Below are 22,118 nucleotides of genomic sequence, written 5' to 3' on the forward strand. Positions count from 1 at the left end.
TGGTATGCGACTCCATATAGGTGCGACATAATGTATTGTGTGTGACATTGCGCCGAAGCTGTGAATGACAACAATAATTCTGCACCACAAACATTACGTTGCACGACGCACTGACTTAATAGGACATATTACTATCGAAAGTATATTCCAATGTATAAACCAATTATTACCAAAACAATAGACGGACCGGTGCATGTCGACGGAAAGTAAGCTAAATTGTCTTAACCCGAAATGCTGACGAAGATCAGCGAGAGTAGGTACTTAGGTAGGTACCTAATACCTAGGCCACTGTCCAACAACGGAGCGACTTCAAAGTAAAATATACGATCTGTGCAATAATATAGGTATCTAATTACTAATATTCTTAAGGAGTTAAGAATGTTGAGAGAATTTAATTGCAATAATAATTGACATACTCATAACTTGCTCAATTATTGTTACTTATTAAAATATCGTAAAAACTGATGTACAAACACAGATAATATTTTACCTTTAAGTTTTATTATAAATAAATTCACTTTTATATTAAAGCTTATAACAACACACCATTTATTCGGCAAATTTCGAAAATTTCGCTTGGTGTATTTGATGTGCCTACATATTTTATAATATGGATACAACGCAACGCTGGTGTGTGTGACGTTTTTCTAAGTAAGTGGTATAATTATTTAATCATATTAATAAATAATAATAATAATAATAATATAATCATTTAGTCACAAGTCAGGAGCGGCTTCAAAGTAAAAAAACGATCTGTGCAACAATATTATACGTCATGATAGTATAATATTATAATGTTAATAGTAAAATATTGTACTTTTTGTTCGTCTTCCTTCGCACCCCACGTTGCTTTTGCCAGACCAGTAAATAATATAGTCGACACGACTTAAGTACAGATACCACCGGCGCCAAATATTAGATTTTGTCTTTTTTTATACACGCGAGACACAATAACGTGGATTTCTACTGATGTGTGACTTTTTATCACCATCACTTCATCACCATTTCACTACCATTCATTAAAAATACTTCATCGGTCGTTTTTTATCACCCCGATATAAAATTAACTCTCCATACATCTATAGGTATTTATTTTTTGTATTGGTCTTAATAACAACTCGGCAGCAAAGGCCATAAGTTATTAGGTGTTTTGTTTTTCGGAAAAATTCTTTAGGTACATAATATTACGTGGAATGTGGATACATCTATGTGCGACTCCGTGGAACCATTAAGACGAAACGATATTTCAGAATTATTACAATTCCCATATCCGATAACTGCAGTTGTCTGTTTAGTCATAACTATCAATTAGATATAGGTTACAGAATCACTACATTTTAGTCGTCGCGAAGTGTCATGCCGTCATACAAACTCAATGACAAATGTGTTTTATTCTGACTTATCTTTAAATTGTCTTCAAATACCCTATTGTAGCATTATTTCAATTGGCACCATAATAATTGTTGTAATGAACACATGTAAACTAGCATTACTTATCGGGATTACATTACGTGTCAGTGACCATAAATCATTAATAACTTTTTCATTCAGATAATCGTCCGGTATTTACCAAATAGTTTGAAATATAGTATTCGACAGTAGGTGTTAATTTAATTCCGTTGATAATTTAACGTTATGAACCAATATTAATTCCAATATTATTCGTGTGTATTTCAAAAAACAAAAAACAAAAATCCGCAAAATTCTTGGTAAATATATTTGAATAGCAGAGTCATATTATACAACCCATGTATATTATTATGTGATGTGTAAAAAATTAATTATAATTACTTTTTATTTATTTAATTTTGTAAAGCTCCTAAGCCAAACTAAAGGCTGCGTTTAAATTGCAATGCATTTAAAGTAAAATGTACAACTAAATTCCACCAAAGAATACTATTGAAGAAGTGGCTGAAGAATTTTATGATAATTATTAGATGAATCTCAAATGGATTAAATAATAACGAGAGCATTTACAAGATAAGTTTTACATGGTTTCCTTGTTATTTCAATAGTATTTTCTACTATATAGCCACTATATTATTACCTATTGTATATTTGTAAAACTTAAGTACGCGCACTTCATGATGAATAATTTAGAACAGTGCAAACCAAAGGAAGGCGCGGGCTTAAAAATTAACTATACTGCGAATTCCTGCATGGTATAGCAAATGTATTGTTGTGACAACCCGTCATAATAATAATAATAATAATATGTTATATACTTGACCAGCAGAAATTTACAAATTTAAAAAAAATTTAGATTTTATGAATTTTACGGTATGCACATGGATAAATCTACGGCGTGAGCTTCTCGACGGCCAAACTCGCAGTGGCCAACCGGAGCAGATCAATATTTTTGAGAGTCATAAACATCAACGGGTGGCCGCCCGTGTACCACGACGTTGGAAATAGTGCACGGAATTCCAAATGTTCACTAGTCCTTGAATAGTTAAAAGCAACAACAAAAAAAATTATTTATTTTTATTTTCTGTGTTTATGGCCGAGGAGAAACAATACAATTTAATATTTATCTTTAATAAGAACAAAGTGAACTTTTGCGATTAAAAAATGAAACAGTCTTCTTAGCCAAATCAACACCATTTATCTTACCATGGATAATATTATTATAATGTAACGGAAAATTCTCGGAATAGTGAGAGCTAATGTTTGTACTCGGTACAGAAGAATTTGTAAATTTTTGTCTTAAAAAAGAATCGTTGTTTGTTTAATGAAACAAAAAAAAATGTCCATGATTCAAAATCGTAATATTATTAAAAATAATTCACACATTGTATTGCATACACACAATGATATATATTTTAATCGAAGTATTTTGTTGACATTTCCTAATAATTTTTTCTTAAAAATGATCGATAGGTACTAGTCAGTAGTCACTAGATAGGTAGGTGCTTATTAATGAATAGTTTTGATCAGACGAACAGGAGGTTTTTATAAATAAAATAATAAATGTAATAATATATGAACACGATATTACAATAAAAAAAAAAATGATAAACTTGTGAGAAATATGCACAAAAAAAATCATTTATATTGCACACTCATAAAATAATGGTTTAAAAAAATAAAATAATAAGGGCAATATAAATTCAGTTGAATAGGTACTTGTATGTTAGCTGGTACAAATAATTTTCAATAAAATTCTCAGATTTTTCTATTTATACTAAATCGATATTCAAAATAATGATAATTTATTTAGATATGTATTAATGCATCAATTTGAGTTCAGATCGATATTGTTACTTTATGTGAATACCTACTGTGAATGTTATTTTTATTTGATTGTTTTATTATTTGTTTATATTCTAATTTTTGTTTTGATAATAATTTCAGCATTAGTGCAGTATAGTTTAAATAATAATAAATGTTTCTTACACATTATATTATGTAATATAAAATATTATAGTTATGGAGTTCTTACCGAAACTTAATTATTTAAATTTATATGCCAATATTTTTATGAATTAACTATTACAAGTATAAAATATGCCTTATAGATTATCTTTATATTATAGCCAGTATTTATCACTTTAATAATATTAAGTAAAGTGTTTATCGGTCGTTATGAAATATTGTTGATTTTGAGTTAACGGAAACAAGGTATGTTATAAATAATGTATCTTATCGTAATCCGTATACAGGAAGTTGAAAAAAGGATGTATTTCATTTTTAAAACTCCAGTTCATATACGTATTAAAAGGTTTTTTTTTGTGTAGATTATCCAACATGAAATAATATGTTACAAATAATGTATATAGCAATCATCACAAAAGAGTAATACGAGTACTTACTCAGTAATTTTTAATTTTTAAATTCACAATTTGCTCATTGGTATAATATGCCTACCTACTGTAGATTCTGACAAAATATTTTCCTATTTTCTTAGTCAAATTTTAAACGGTTAGGTTAGGTTGTAATTTAATTTAATTTTTTTTATTAGGTTTAAGGCGTCGATGACTGAGGTCATTAGCCAGTAGGTTGATATGGTCGGTACAGTCGGTTAGGAACACATACCTATGTATGTGTGGCAAGGGTTTTGCGCACTACGAACCCGGATGGTCACCCATCCGGGAACTAGTGGCAGCGGAATTTACTTACTCTCAATCACATTGCGTGATTGATTTCAGCCACTGCGCCGTGCCGAGCCACATTAATTTTCTTAATTTTGGTAAACATATTATTATCTTAAAATAATTAAAAAAATATAATACATTCTAGACAGCCATAACAATAAAATCTAAAGTATGTTTCACCGAAGGAAAATATAATATATCCCATATTTATATATCGATGAATATTTATAAAATAGTATTACAACAATACGGACATTGATCTAGATACAGAAAATCTAGTTATAATTGGGTTTGAAATTTTGACGTTAATGCAGCATTAAATAAGACAATTTAATACCTGCCTGTTCCTCTCTGATGAGCTGCAGAAAATGTAATTCAATTTTTCGTTATAGGTGTGGTATATTATAAATTTTTATTTTTTAATATTCATAATGTTATTTATAAATAATATTGTTTAAAAATATTTAATAATTTTAAGCATTAAAGTAAAGAGAAATGAATTGTATATGTGGTTGCTGGGATAATTTATCATGACATGTAATATATTTAAACTAAAAGTTTAATCATAACATTATAATAATTTATTATAATTTATATTTATACATTATGAATTATGATTTCATTCATACCTACCTTAAGAAACTTGTTAAGATTTTGGGCTAATTTACGTATTACTTGAAATGTTTAAAGTATTAATACATAAAATAATCTATACACTGATACGCTAAAATACTGGTTTAAAATGATATAATATTATTGCGTACAAATGTACAAAGAGTTCCAGTGGCGAACTTGTACCTAAATTTGGAGTAGAGTTTAAATCTAGGAATCCTTGAAAAAAGATATTTAAAAAAATATTGTCACGTCCAAACATTTTGTGGTTGGGGTGGTTATAACCACCACCCTAGTTAGTACACAATTCACTGCATGGCTATAGTACGGTTCATTAGCTCGTGACAAATCACTAAAATAACTAAAAAATTAAGAACAGACAAAAAGATAAAGTAACACAGTGTGACAGCGTGTTTCACCTTTTATGATAAGTTATTGTAAGTTATGCAACCACATCATTGGACAATTCAAAGCATAAACGTTATAATATGTGGTTGCATAAGTAATCATCAGATATAACTCGTAAAAACTCAATATTTTATTGTTATTATTTTTCATTATTTTACTAACACACATCTTATAAAATGGTGGTATTCTTATGATTTTTAGTGCATGTAATAATAGATAAATTATGTTTTAACAAACTTGAATATTTCTCATTGGTGAGTTGCTGAAAATGTAATTAAATTGTATCTATTATAGATGAATAATATTATAATACATCATAGCATTGTAGAACAAAATATATTTTTTTATTCATAACATGCCACTAAATTAGAATTAAACCGCTAAGTTTTGGTCTGAAAATATTCTATTTGTATTACCTTTTGTCTTGCTTAACAATTTGCACTGTAGACATAAATATCACTTTATATAATTTAAAATTTAAAATTAAATACGTAAAATTAATTTTATATCAGTAATTTACTTTATTTCATTTTTGATAATACTTTTCACTATTCAGTATAGCAGATAGTACGTACAAATTACAATTAACGAAAAGCGTATACGCCAGTCATACTGTTTTTTCTTTGGGCGTTTCCTCGTGTCTTGCGTGTATTGCGTGTCATACAAATATGTGTGATAGTATTTATTTTTATACTAATGCCTTAATTATTATTATTTTTTTTAACGAATCGAGATACTCCATTAAATTAATGTTGAAGGCACCTTTAGTTGTTGAAGTTTCATTTGTCAAAAACTCAAAACTAATAAAATAATTAAAGCTAATTGAAAATAATATAATACATTTAGCTAGGTAAGGAGAATATAATATATTACATTAAGTTATACCATAAAAGGTTTTACTTAATTAAGCGAAATCGATTATTAAATAAAATAAAAATAGTTTATTATAATTATGGGCAATTAGTAAACAAATAGGTAGGTGATCGATTTAACTTGGTACCTACACTAATTTCATTTTTACATTTTTGTGATTCTCAAAAAAAAAAAATGTATTAACAATATAAGATACCGAACGAAGCGATGTTTGAGTACCTATATATAATAATATGCGTATTTTATTTTCTTCCAACACTTTTAATGGTTAAATAACATTTTTCAATCTTAAACTTCAAAGATAGAAAATTGGATTTAATTCGTATTTTTTTGATCTAAAGTAAAAAATGTTCTGTATTTTTCTTAATTTTTTATAAAAAATGATCATTATTTAAATACTTTTTTTTATAAAATGTTAGTGTTTGAATAATGAACATTATATAAGTACATAATAAATTATAAATATTATTGTATGAATATTGAATACGTTCTTCATTCTAGGTAATATTCAAAAGTTAATATCAAAAACAGTTTTATACCTAAATCTATAATATAGTAATACTATTTCAATCGTCATTCGTCATATATTCGTAATCGACGGTATTCACCGTACTCGGGTAGTCCTATAAATCCCATTTCCTAACCAATTATCATCCTGCTAAAAATAGACGATATTGTCGATATTGCGATACCATAATAATAATAATTAATAATATATCCATTATTGATATATTATAGCAATATTTAGCAATAATATAGCCTGAAGAAAATATTAATATATTATTTATTCAATTAATATTTCTGATTAAATTTTTTAAAAAAAATGTACTATCCGCTAGGGGCCCACTATTGTTTGATATCAGTTGTGGCCCCTTAATCCGGGCTTGATAACAATGTACTTTGGTATATTCATGATAAATGCAGTTATCAAGTACTATAATAATATTATAATCGTTTAACCTTTTAGACGTTAATGACCGAAGAAGATGAACGATCCAATAAAATAAACCCTAGGGGCGAGGATGAATTATGAATATTATAGAGCATTGGCGCATCATGTCCTTAAATTAATATTAGTAGTCTTAAATAATACGTAATATTTTATAATAGTTATTAATTACTCCTTTATAGGAATGTTAACACTACTCAATAGAAGTTTATTATAACAAAAAAATAATTATTTAAAAATAAAGGCTTTATTGTGTTATCGTTATTCTTTAGAAACTCGAGTACGTGTTGTTTTTTTTAAATTATTTCAGTATCAATCAAAGGATTTAACTACCATCTGCTGTGAAAAAAAAAATCATTGGTCAGACAATAGGATACATGCAGACGATACGTCATATTCGTTGGGTGTCGATTACGCGTTGACAGCACTCCCTTCTTGTTAGAGTTACCGAAGTCTGTTTATGCTGCACAAACACATAACCAGTGATATTTTTCAGACACTTAAATATAGAATTACATCGATTTTCACGCCTTCTATTTCATAGAACTATATCATGTTGGAAAACACTATCGAGTCACAAACACTTGTATAAATAATTGCATTGTCCTTTCGTATTTAACACTCGCATATTGTAAAACAATATTGATCAACAATGTAATTTTGTCATTGTTATAAAATGTAAATTTATTCACGAAATAAATAATATGTGACGTTGCAATATTATAATTTCAAATTGTAATCATTATAATTTTTCGCCGTAATACGTAAGTCTACTTGCATAAGACAAATCTATCTATATTATTATTATGTTATCAATTTATTAAAATTTAACGGTATTCCTGAGTGGCTGAATCATACAATTTTATCTCTTGAATTTAATGAATCGCAGATATGATAAAATATTTATTCAATTGAATTTCAATTTCCCTACATTGTACTTACTCTATTATTATAGAATAGTCCGCGGAAAATATTTATTTACGTATATATAGTAACTACATTTTATTACCAATATAAAATCTTTGATTTACTTAACAGTATATTATAGGTAATGGTGTCTCGATAGTTATTTTTCCTGTAATTCCATAAAATAATTGTGAATTAAAATAATAGAGTATAATTATGTTTGGTATATGTATATATTTCATTGTTATCGAATAGAAACATAATTTGTGAAAAATAATATTGTTTTATTAATCATTATAATTAATAAAAAAATAAAAGATTACCTATATTATCAAATAAAAGTCTTCGAAAAAACATTAATATATTTAAAAAAATATATAATCATAAACTGATTTACTAAAAATGATTGTAAGTTCAAAACCTAGATTAATCTATTGAGATTTTTATTAGCATCAATACTTCAAACAAACGTGTACCACAATTATATACAAACACTGTATATATCAAATAAATATTGTTGTGGATCAAGACTTCCAGAATTTAATCGCACTTCACAATACTTTGAAATGAAATACAAAAAGATAAAACGTCAAAATAGTGAAGAAAATAATATTGGACGGCCGAGATGGCTTAGGAAAAAACTACTGTTTTTGAAGACCGATCCGCGGAAAATATCACGGTTCGCCATGTAAACAACATGGTTGATCGTGGTCGCATCAGCCATTATTATCGCGGTCGGACCGTGCTCGTTTAGATCATCGCCGATACATGTTTTGGCAACTTCTAGAACGCATTCGTCCGTAAATTCTATAGTCAGATTGTATAAGCCCGCGACTTCCGTATTCCAAGAAGTTAACCACTTGGTTGAGATGTCACCCAACCCATAGTACATTTGTGGCGAGTAGATAACAGCCATATAATTCGTCGGTTATCTATCGTCGCCATCAGTATTCACTTTTCTACGTTAACCGATTAACAATGATTTTCGTTCGAACCGTTTTCTGTCGCCGTCCGCGAGTAGGCAAGTACCTATCTATCATGTGTGATAGAATTTTAGTGGAATGAGAATTCATATTACCTCCGGCTCTACGAAACACCATCATTTATTTTCCGAACATATCGTGAAATGCAATTATCTACCAATATTATATGTTATAATTTATACCAAATTTGTAGTTAACACTAGGTACATATAAAGATGAATATTTCCTATAGGACTATAAAAGAGTTAGACCCAGTGATGTATTCGCGGTGGCTGTAAGGACGCAAGGGGAAAACACACTCTCCGCCGAAATACCTATCACTAATATTTCAAATCTAATTTTTTAACTCGGTATCCCAGTATATTTAAATGTTTACCTTTTAACTGGAATGTTTCAATTATAAATTAAAAACATCAATATAATATGTATATTTAATATGATAGATAAAATATACATACAATATTACCAGGTTTAGGAAATTGTAACACTAAAAAAAAAATAAAAAAATATTTTTATAGGTATCGTCCTAAAAACACTATTATATATTGTGTTAGTATTGAAATAGGTGCAAGGTTAAATTCGCAAGCTCAACTAACAATGATGTATGGTTACACTTATAGGTAGGTAGGTACTATAAGTACTTATATAGTTTCGTAAATAATTTCGAAAATACAATTCATGAACAATATGTCATTATTATTAATTTTAATGTTTCGCTAGACGTTTGACGTTTTAACGCGTGATACAAATTGTATACTCACCGCAGGCAGATATCTGTACAGCCCTTTGTAAAACTGAACCCGAATGCGTTTGTTTGACAAAATGGCATTCAAAATATAATATTATACCGACATACCAAGGTGGTTATACTACTCGGATATTATAAGCGACCGAATCAAAGTTAGTATTAAATAGTCAAAGTTACCAATATCCGTCTCTCTGAACCGACACGCTGGTAAACAAGTGCGAGTGTGAACCGTAACTACATGTGCGCAGCGCAAAGCAGTGTTGACACGGAATAAAGTGGAAGGGAAGGAGGGGAAGTAGGGGAAGAGGTAGTTGTGTGCTTAGGGTTCAAGGTATATGTTGCAAGGAATCGGTAGGATTATATTTTATTCAAAATACTTTCTTTCTTTTTCAAACGTAAAAGTATTGGTTGTACCCACCTGCCTACCTACGTTCGTTATACTAATGAACAATATTCGGATTGAAGTATAATATATTTGTGTGATGCTCCGTGCGTGTTTTAAAATGCATATGACACTGAATTTAATTCCTTTGGGGACCACCACAAAAAGCCACAAACAAACACGAATATAATATAATATACTCGCTCACACGCACGATATGTCCTATGGGAATTCCACATGCTTAGTGGACACATTTCCACCGTGTGAAGTGTGTGACTAGAAAGTTGCATGGTAGATGTAACGACTTCAAAGGACACCGTACGCGTATCTACGTTTATTATTATCTAATACTGTCAGAAAAATAACAGTACCAATATTGATCTGTCCGCATCAGTTCGCATTCGTGTTTTCCGATTGCATACAAAATAAAACCAACTATTTTATTGCCAACCATTACAACAACGCCACGTCACAAATCCCGGATTCGATTACAATGGCAATAATGATAATAATAATAATAGGTGTTATATTGTACAATGTACATGAACGATAATTTGTAAGGAAATAAATAAAATATGGAGTTAAAAAAATTTGCTTAATACGAGATTAGATTTCTCCGAAGCATGTTACTATATACTCTTCGGCCAAGTCATATAAGTTGTAAGTCTGTCATCACATTCAACAATTTCCACTGTGTTTTTATATTTATTACTTTATATGTTATGTATTGGGTACCTACCTATATTGTTACGTGGAAATTTCCTTCTGAGCATTTCGTGTTCAATAATAACGTGTTTAGATTATTGTGTGTAAATGTACATACAAAATATTATTAGGTATGATCAGGGGCGGATTTACCCATAGGCCACCAAGGCACGGGCCTAGGGCACAAAATTTATTGGGGCGCTATTTTTTAGTTAATTTTTACTTTTTAGTTTTTCATAATTTCATAATTTATTATATTTACTTACATTTATATTTGATATTAATTTTTTTTTTTATACAACTTGCATGAAAAAGTAGAATGGCTCTCGTAGCCCCGTCGCAGTAACGTTTTAATTCATAAGCTATAATACCTAACCTTGCAGTTTGGGTTCAATCCTGCTACCAGCGCGCGCTGTGCCGCACCGCAACGGCTAGAGGCTCGATATCGGCACTCGACGAGGCAGTTGCCGGCGTTGCCTATGTTAATGCATGGGAGGTGGTATACGGGTGTGCGGCGTAAACACATACAATATTGTGAATGGCGCATGCGCAAAACGCAAGCCAAGGCAGTCAAATATACTGCCTCGGGCCGCCGGGTACATTGTTATAGCCGCTCTACTAGCTAGGTGGGGGACCGCTCGCACAGTTCTTAACAAGTAATTAAAATCGGATTGAACCGCCTCACCCCGCACTCAGCATTCTTAGAATACTGGAATTAATTCTGGAAATCAGATGTCTTGATAAAGTAATTACTAATTAATAATGATAAACATTGCGACGACGCGCGTCTCCTGCATAGTGCATACTGCTCAGAAATCTTATAGATTTCATCCAATTTTTATAGTTTATTTCATGGAACATTACTTCCACTCCACCCCCACCGTGGGAACGCGCCAATGTAAAGGGCGCTAGTGTTGTAATGTCTAGGGGCAGAAAAATGGCAAGTCCGCCCCTGGGTATGATGTATTAATTCACCATATACTAGCTTATTTTTAAATCTATTTACCATACGTATCTGTTGTTTTTTCAATCATAAGTAATAACCTTTAAATTAAATTGCAATTAAAACATATATATGTATATAACAATGTAAAATTATACATTTTTTTTTACAATTATTATTGAATATGTATACGATGCTTATTTGAAATAATTTTATCGAAATTAGCTACGATAAATTATTATTTTAATTTTGATTTGCTTAAAATCCTATCAATTATTAAAATTGTATTATCATTGAGTTTTGATATAACTTAAATGTATTTTAATTTTTAAACGATAGAGATCAGGTTAATAATGTTTGACATAGACAATTTTACATAATAAAAAGGTGGGTAAGTGGATGTCGCTCTGCTGTACAGTAGGATATAAGTGGGTCACTGTATAATGGATATTATTAAATATGAATTTAATGATATAATATCACTGCATAAGAAAAACGATTTTGAGCGTAGACGGTATGTCAGTCTATCTTATTGATATTTATAGAAAAAAAAAATAAAAAAAATGGAAACTACAAATGTCCGTAAACAGCTCAAAATAAGTCAAAATATTTATAAAATGTTATGGTGTATAGAAAATGCTGGTATAAACACTCGGACAAAATTGTATGTACCTACGGTTATTTGTTTTAGAGTTGCACTAAAAACCAAAATCCATTTTCTCAAAAACAGATTTTGCGTAAAATTCCCGTTTTTCCTTAATTTGACCCTCCAAAGTACCAACTAGATTCACTTTCCTATCAGAAAAGATACTGTTGAAGAAAATCCAAGTACTTTTACTGTCCTAAAAGGTGATGACAGACACAAAAAAAAAATAATAATAATAATAAAAAAAAAAACACACATCATTGTAAAATCAATACATTCATCGTTCCACTCAGAATCTAATACAAATTCAATTACAAAAGTACCGTTTAAATGTTTAATTATATCGTGTCCACTAATAACAAAAAATGTTTAAAATATATAATATCTTCAAATTATTTCTGTTGTAATTTTTAACCATCGCGACTATCAAAATATTGATGTAGATATAGACATATTGTATTTTATTGTACAGTGGCGTATATACTAGGGTTATATGAGGGTTATATCCCCCCTCTGGAGACCAAATTTTTTACACAATACAACATATTATATACCTATATTACTATATACCAACATAGTATACGATATAATATGCATTATATGCAATATGTGTTAATAAACTAAACTAAAAATAATCTTAGATTAATTAAATCGAAAGAAAAATCAAGATAATTACGAATGATTTTTACACTCCATGTACTACGAAGGTACTTTCGAAACAAAATATTTCACATAAGTGTTGGATTTACTCAATAAACGGGATATAGGTACAAATTAATAAAATGCATTAACGCGTGTTATATAACGTGCCACGTAAATGTTCAAAATGCATACTAATCGTCAATATTGACGTAAGATGTTATATTATTTATAATAATGATTTAACATAAAATTAATTACATAATGTTTCTGCGTTGTATGATTCAGATTAGTTAATATAATCGGAATATATGAGTAGTGTTGTGTACACGTACAATTATTTTAATAAATAATAAATGAATGGAATAGTGTTTACTGAAATCACGAATTACGCACAATTATTTAAGTGATACTGTTAATTTAAAGTTAAGTTTGCAAGAGAATTGAAAAAGCATACAGTAAATATACGAAGTGCCTACATAAAAAAACAAATGAAATATTTTAGGAAAGTAGGAAAGAATTTTTTATACTTAATTATTATAACTATGCATAATATTTTAAATAAGATTGTAAAACTATGTAATTTATGTATCATGAATACTAAGAATATTAATAATCTTCGTTCAGTTATACCTTTTAAAGATAAACTTATATTATACCGTAGGTCCACGAAAACTGTGTAAGAACACTCTATAACTAAGTTAGGTACCTACCTACTTTACTTAGTACTTAAGTCATATTTTAGAATTCTGTTTGCAGGAGATAAATGATCCAACAGTTCAATTTCATGTTCAACAAACAGCATTCAAAAATGTGTATAGGGTACTGAGTAATATGGATAATTTAGTTATTCAGTGTACTGTTTTCACGGACACACAGTATATATATATTATACAATTGTTATTTTATTATAATATTTTTGTTACATTGACAACATAAAACAAATTGTTAAAGCGTCTATTTGAAAGTAATTAATACGTAATTTATAGTTCATTAAAAATAATATTTTATTAAATTATATTACAGAGAAAAGTCATTGGTTTTAAATTTCGGAAATATTTTGTAACTGTATTTGTGATCAAGAAACGATACTTCACCATTATTATTATCTATACAAGTTACATATTTTATCATATACCTACATAATTAAAATTAAAATAAGTTTATTTTTATATTTTCTATACTCAAGTCAAAATTTACTTAGCCCCCTCTAGTTTATACTATTATTAGTTCCTTTGAAGCAGCAGTTCTAAAATGTTGCTCTCCACGAGTGTGCATGATAATACAGTAACTCCGTAGTGAGCCCATGTTGATTAAATCATGGTTTTAATTTTTTTGATTTAACGTTGACATTCTTAGGTGTTAACCTAAATTTCATATAATTTTTTTCTTAGCAACTAAAAGTCTTTGCAGACAAAAGGTTTTAGTACAGTTGCATTGAACTATGGTACATTCGTATATATTATATTTGTATAGGAATAAAAAGAATGACATGTAAGATATTTAAATAAACTTCTAATGATTTAATGAAATGTCGAAAAGTGTTAGCATAAAATATTATGAGGTCGCTCGATACCTAGAGTTACCCTTTGAGAATACCTATTCATATAAATTTGATTTATTGCAATGTATAAAAATAAAGTTACGGTAAAAAAATAGCAAATTTAGTTTACACCTCTTGTATAACAACTTACTATACTCAAATTTTAGCTCAAAAAAATCAAATAATACTAGTTTAAAATTATATTAATTAATGAACCCATTATACAATAAATCATATAAGACCTTAAAATGTAATATATTTTTTTTATATATTTATTTGGTAAAAGGCTTCAACTATATATTAGGTTTTTAGCCTACATTAACTTAACATAAACAAATAGGTATTAATATACATTAAAACTTAATATAAATATTGACACGTTATTTATAGGTACGTTATTAACAATTTATGGCTAAGGTTTGTATTGCGGAAAAGAGCACTGATGGTGTTCTCTTCATTGAGGGCTTGGTGAAGTGTGAGAGGGTCATTGAAGATCTTGCGGGCTTCAGTGTGTTTAGGGCAGTTGATGACTATATGTTCCATTGTTAAAGTTACATTACAAGTATCGCATACTGGTGCTTGTTTCTTCCCGATGAGATATGCACGTGTTAGATGAAAGTGGCCTATTTTAGCTCGAGTAATTGTTACTTCCTCTCTTATTTTTGTATTATTTAATATTTATATAGAAAATTATTAATATAATCGTGCATTATAAATTTATTTTTGAACCATAAAATGTTTAATTAATATCACCTCGTTAGTGAGTTATTAGAAAGTACTCCAATACGATTTTTCATCCATACTTAGATTTACAGACTACTGATATAGTATTATTGTTCTAGGTTATCCCAGCACCAGGTGATTTTATAATAATTATTGAAACGTTGAATGTCAATTTACTACTGCCAATATCTGCCATTAATAGGTAGATACTGTCAATAGAATACAGTGAAATTACTTAAGAAACAAAATATAAATAAATTAATGACACGTTACACATAATATTATATAATAATTGAAAAATTACAATTTACAGTTCAGGTAGTTTTAATTATAAGCTATAGGTACCTACAATTATTGGTACATGATATCCATTATATTTCATAATAATATGTTGTAGACGGGTGTTTAATATTTAAATTTTTCTCGCGCGATTATAGTTAATGAGAAAGATCGTCAAAATATAAGTTTTGGTTCAAACACAATACAATCAACAATATAACAATGAGACAGTTTCAAAATATGGTACAACGGTATCGTGAATTAAGCTGCCACCGCAATTTTCCGCAACCATATAGTATACTTTTCGTAGTGCCCGGCTTACTTATTTGATTTTAGCAGTTTAGTGTAATTCCTGACCACCTGCTTTAATATAGACCACAGATGGCTTTAAAGATGGTATCTTCGAATTTAAATAGCAACTATCGGAATCTTTTCATACCATTATTCCTTCATGTTTTTTGTTATTAATTTTACTTGTCAGCACCACTGGTGTCTGAGTGAGTGTGTTAGGGGGTGAAACAATTTATTTCATTTCACAACATTCAACCGAAAAATAAATATACGAATGAAATAACGTCCAAGTACATTATTTTCAATTATTCTATAATATATTACGTCTCGTGTTCTCTTGTGAAATTAAAATCCAGTAGATCAAGTCGAAAAATAATACGTAAGAGTACTGAGTACTACCTAACATCAAACACCAATGTGCTATGCCATCTCATATTTACACACGGAATAAATGCTATCTCATTTTACAAAATAACAGGGTTTGGCAAATTATTTACTGAAAAAACAGACTATAATAACAGAGTTACCGGCAAGGAGATGGAAAATAATAATACTTATTCACTCACATATAATTTGTCATTGTCGTCATTGTTCGGACACGTCAATCAATTAACCCATAAAACATAGACTTTGAATATTTCAAACTAATTATTGTCCGGGAACAAATTTATTTCCTGTGAGAACTCGAAGAAGGATATTTATAACTATAAGAATCTCATTAAGCGAAAATAAATCTTCATTTTCATAAATAATTGTTGCGTGATGCATTATTTTAAAAATATGAATTTACAAATACCAACCTAGTCTTTCACATAAATATATTTCAATATTTTATCAATTAATGTAGATAATATACTAATAAAATCTAAATGGGAAGAAAAATAGCAAAATTTACATAATTTAGCGCCAATCTCTGCCACTGATTTCACGTAAACTATTTTCCATTTTTTTACATTGAAAAATATTCTTATGTTTTTGTGAAAATTGTAAATACAATAAAACAATCCATATATTACGAGTACCTATATTTTAATGATTGATTAACGAATTAAGCTAAATGAATAAATGTCTATTTGAAAAGGTTATTATGAAATATTTAAAAACACTTAATTTAATTTTACATAGTTTCATTATTTTATTACTATTGTTAAAATATTAAATGTTGTTATGTTAATTGAATCAATAGATACCCCGTAATTTCACTAAAAATAATTTTCCACTATAAAATTTCTCTCAAAAATTGATCAGATAGTTCATAACAATAAAAAGTTACAGAAACAATATGTATTGCTAATTAAAACAATATTATAGTACCTATTTTAATATTAATACAAAATGTATAATTAGTGAAAAAAACTATTAATAATAATACAATTTAAGCATAAATAATATTATATTAAAATTAATAATAACAATAAAAAAAAATAAGTCTACCAACTTACAATATTATATTTCACATCTATGTTTTAAACATAAAACTCAAACATGCAACATTTAAAAATTGATGGGATAATATTATCTTTCATATTATTTGTATTTCCATTACTATAATTAGTAGTTAATGCATAATATATACACCTTAATTATGTAATTTACATTACATGATTACATTATGTACTAAGTTATTAATTTACAAACAATGTAAGATAGCGACTTATTAAATTCAGATAAGATACCGAATATTTTTGGCGTTATACGATTAACAATCTTACGATATTATACTGTACTTTGCAATCAATCATCGTTTGGTAAAATTTACGATCGGTTGAGGCGTATATGCAAATAAATGTCACATTTTCAATTACATTTGGATGATTTATAAAACTATAAAATAATAGGCAATAAATTACAAATAGGTAAGTTATTTACAATCAATAACCGTTGTATACAATAATTTTATTATATAGATGCATTTACCGAAACCAGACCAGTGTTCAACTCTTGGTGAAGCTCTCTCCGACAAATTCCTAATTACTCACTGTGAACACATCAGTTTAAACCACACAAATACAAAAACAGTAACATTACAACTTTATCTAATTATTTTGTGTATGTATATTATCAGCTGTTGTCTAGGTAAATCCAATACGCTACCTATATATATTTTGTAACTTCAATATTAATAAACATTAAAAATTAAATTACAGTTATTAATATATGTGCTTAAATTTTTAAATGTAATGGTGTGATATGTTTTTAAAAATCAAATAATAGGATATTATTTTGTATTAATTTACCTACGTTTATTAAAACAACTGCTCAACCGCTGGACGCTGTCATGAGAGTATGTGATTCATTGTCTCGGCATCTTATCTTAATAGACGTACTTATTCTAGTTTGTAATATTATTTTGCAATGTAAATCCCTATGATAATTTATATAATTATGTTGGAATGTAACTGTTTTCTATTGTAATATTAATATGATACGGCGATTTGGATAGGCAATTTAGCTACATAACAGTCCTGTCATGTATCATTCTATAACATTTACACGCTATGATACATAATAATATGATATTATTAATAATTCAATGCATTTTATTGTTATTCATGAATAAACGAGTGATATAAAATTATAATATTGTATATTATATAAGGTATATCTTTAACAATTGGAGGAATCTTAGGTAACTGAGAACGAAATAATTAAATATTTAGTTCAAATTAAGACTTTGCCATGAAACATTATTTATAAAACTATTATACTATTTAAATGTATGTACTATGTAGTACCTAACAAGTTATTATATACAGAATTGTCATATAGAATCGTGTTTAAAATACTTCACACTTCTTTGACAATGTTTTTTGTATGGAAAAATAAAGAAATTCTAGCATAAAGTAAAAATTACTGTTTTATTTATTGAGATCATCATTCATGTTTTAATTAATCCAAAAATGAAAAATATTTGAATATCAAATATGATTTATGTTTAAATTCACACACAAAAAAAAAAAAACTAAGATTGAGCAATATTATGTAACAAGATCATAAACCCACCTCAAAATACTCAACCGCAAACGTCAGTAAACGAATAAGTTATCATACCTGCTAAACTTCGTACACACAACTTTGGTTATAATATTTTATTTAATGGAAAATCAGGTATAGTGTACGTTTTCGTTAAAAAAACATGCAATGAATTTTTTTTAAGGGTTCGTGAAATGTGGTAATATCTGTTCTCATAAGGAACACGATATACAATTTGTAACATGTATATCGGTACGAACATACAACAATGGGACACGTCACAATGGTTAGTTGGTTTGAAGAGGCCATTACTTAAGATAGATAGCGTCACAAACTTAATAATTGCCAAAACGTGGTGAAAAATATATTGCTAGTTGTAGTTATGGAGTTACATCATAAACTTCATATCCTTCAAATAGAATATATGACTATATGAGTGTATATCATTCTATTCTTATGCGTTTAAAAACCAGTACACTGAGACGTAAAAAAAATAATAATGCTTTATGGACATAATTCCAGGACCAGGTTATTGTTCATATAATATGGACAAATGTGGTTGTAACTTGATTATTATTATTTTTCTTTTTAGAAAAAGGCGGTTGTCAGAAGAAATGGTACAAAGGTAAACGAACGTCGGTCGACTAAAAAACGCAATGTTTGCGAATACCTAAAGTATAAGGTTGAAAAATATTTTGTACTACCTGCCGTTCGTGTTTACCCACATTTAGAACATTAAATTTGAAATTATATATGTATAATATACATTGTATATAAATACATAAACAAAAAAATTAGTATTAAGACTTTCATAATAGGTCAAGAAGGTTTGACTTGCTAAATGTAAATAATTACGCTTCCATGACGTACAGCTTATAATATAATATAAATTCATGCCTTCGTTAAAAAAAATATACAATGACGTCATTAATGAGGTGAAAATATTTTAACATGGTTTTTTTTTTTACCTACCTAGTTGTATGGTAATACAATTATTTAAACTGATCAATATAGTCTCTGACCACCTTTGTGCGTGCAAAATATTTTCTGTTGTCGTTGAATTATATTTTGTTCAACGACACACGTGTTATTTTATTAAAAGTCAAAAATAGCAAAAACGTTAAACACAAATAATTAATTCTCACTTTTACGCTTTGAATTGCATTACATCACATAATAAAGTCTACAAATATATTAATAAAAAAATAAGTTAACTTTATGCAGAGGGTGTGTGCGTTTCGAAAAAAAACTTGTTTTTAAGCTCCAGAAACTGAAATATTACTATACTCAATATTATGAACCATGTTTAACACTTGAACACCTTCTTACTATGGTTACACCATGTTATATAATATAATATAAAATAATTTAACAATTATAGCTGTTAAAATATTATTATTTAATAATATCTGTAGTAATAAACTGAATAAAATGAACATGTAGGTACCTATACTCACAATGTAAATAATGATTATAATAATACTAGCTGATCCCGTGCACTCCGTTGCGCGTAAAAAAATATAACTCTTAAAATATTGTGATTACTCAACTCCTTTTAAGTGTAACTCGCTGCAGTAAGTGTAACTCAGCCACCTTGGTAGGCAATGTGCGAACATTCGATATGACGCATGCTTGTACTTGGTCTGCCCAAATGGGGACTAATAACAAATAAATACAATTTCTACTAATTATTTCTCCTGAAACCAATAGCAACCATTAATAAACGAAAATTTCAATCGTAAATCTCAAAATCTCTGTTGGGCTTTATGGGTCCAATTGTGAATCTTAACTATTTAAGGACCCACGCAAGCACACACAAAAAATGTCATAAAAATCGGTGCAATCGTTTATGAGGAGTTTGAATAACTATAATTACAAACGGACAGAAGAAATATATATATATTAATATATGAATATTATATTATATATGTGCTACAAATAAAAATAAATTCTAGAGGTATATTTTTTCAAGTGCGTGCAAGATGTATTTATTTGTAACTTCTAATTTAAATTAGACAAAATAGAAATAATTACGTATAAGTTATTTCTATAGTAATTGATTATAAAATATATTATGATTTATGATAACAATTATTTATTATTACACAATTATACACAATTGAAGATAAACAACTTTAACCTAAACAAGTAGTACCTACCTTAATATTATTATTATTTCATTTGTATGCGTATTATTGTCTCAACACAAAACGTTTAAAGCTATAACGCAACTATTAATTTAGTAGGTTTTAACATGTTTAATTATTATTGTTTTATATCGCGTTGGTATAAATTAAATAAAATCTAAAAAAAATGTAGGTACTTAGCTCCCAATATAATTTCTAGCTGTAAGCACTGGTGCATAACATTGGACGCGTACAAAACCGATTGGATAATAATAGCATCGGAAAATCCTATACATATTGTAGGTATGTTACAATGCTGTTATTTTAGCATAATAATTACTACGTGAAAAAATTAATAACGTTTCAATAATGAATCAGAATACGAGCTTTTATAAAAAAAATATAATAAAAATACCAAAGCGAGGGCCAAATAAATAAAAATTTAGAAACGCCCAAAATTACTATAGTAAAAAGATGTTGAAATTTCGGCCAAGACAATAATTATTATGATACGAATAATCCAGTTCGTTCTCTTCATTGATTGCTGGCCGCAAAATCGAACGAAACTCTCAGATAAATATTTAAAACACATGATTATTATTATTTTTTTATTACAAGAGAAAGTTTATTTACAACCTGTATTTATAGTAATACAATAAGCATATTACATAAAATGAAAACAAAAATAAATAGAAGGACATGAAGGAGGAAGCACCCATTGGTGGCACCACGAGTACACATTATTTTTACTGTCTTTTACATACGCCAAATATGATATAGTATATCAACTACGTTATAATAATATTAATATTATTTACACTATAATAGCATTGCGTACGTCCCTCGGACTTTAATTTCGTTATTATAACATCATCCATAGATACCTATATTTGAAAGAACAAAAAGCCATAATAGGTACCTATAATGTAATATTATTTTCGTGTAAGGTCTACCTAAGGGTACAATATTACACACACACACACACGACCTATACAGTTTTGAATATTTAATAGACCCATGATGTACCATATCATTAAATTTAACGGTATCGGGTGTATACATATTATTGGATTCCAATTGCGTGCTAACAGATTGATATACCAGCTACTGGTTACCACGACACGCTGTAAGCAGTGTACGCTAAAATACAAGAACGCTGTAGTCAACGAACTCTGTGCACACTGAATGAACTTTTTATGATAAATTATATATATCGCCCATAAGTTAATAAAGTTATCTCGGTCCATTGTCCCGGGCGTCGGATTTATATACCGCGGTTGTCCCCGCAAGGCCGG

At 28.5% G+C, this 22,118-nt stretch overlaps 1 protein-coding gene across 2 annotated transcripts in view; it reads right to left on the reverse strand.

The window, feature by feature from the left end:
- LOC100158802 (sodium channel protein para) overlaps positions 1-22,118 on the reverse strand; it is a 65,962-nt gene that overhangs the window by 42,776 nt on the left and 1,068 nt on the right. The gene's annotated exons all lie outside the window — the stretch shown is intronic.

The sequence above is a fragment of the Acyrthosiphon pisum genome, chromosome A2 (assembly GCF_005508785.2).
Source record: "Acyrthosiphon pisum isolate AL4f chromosome A2, pea_aphid_22Mar2018_4r6ur, whole genome shotgun sequence".
Taxonomy (NCBI): Eukaryota; Metazoa; Arthropoda; class Insecta; order Hemiptera; family Aphididae; genus Acyrthosiphon; species Acyrthosiphon pisum.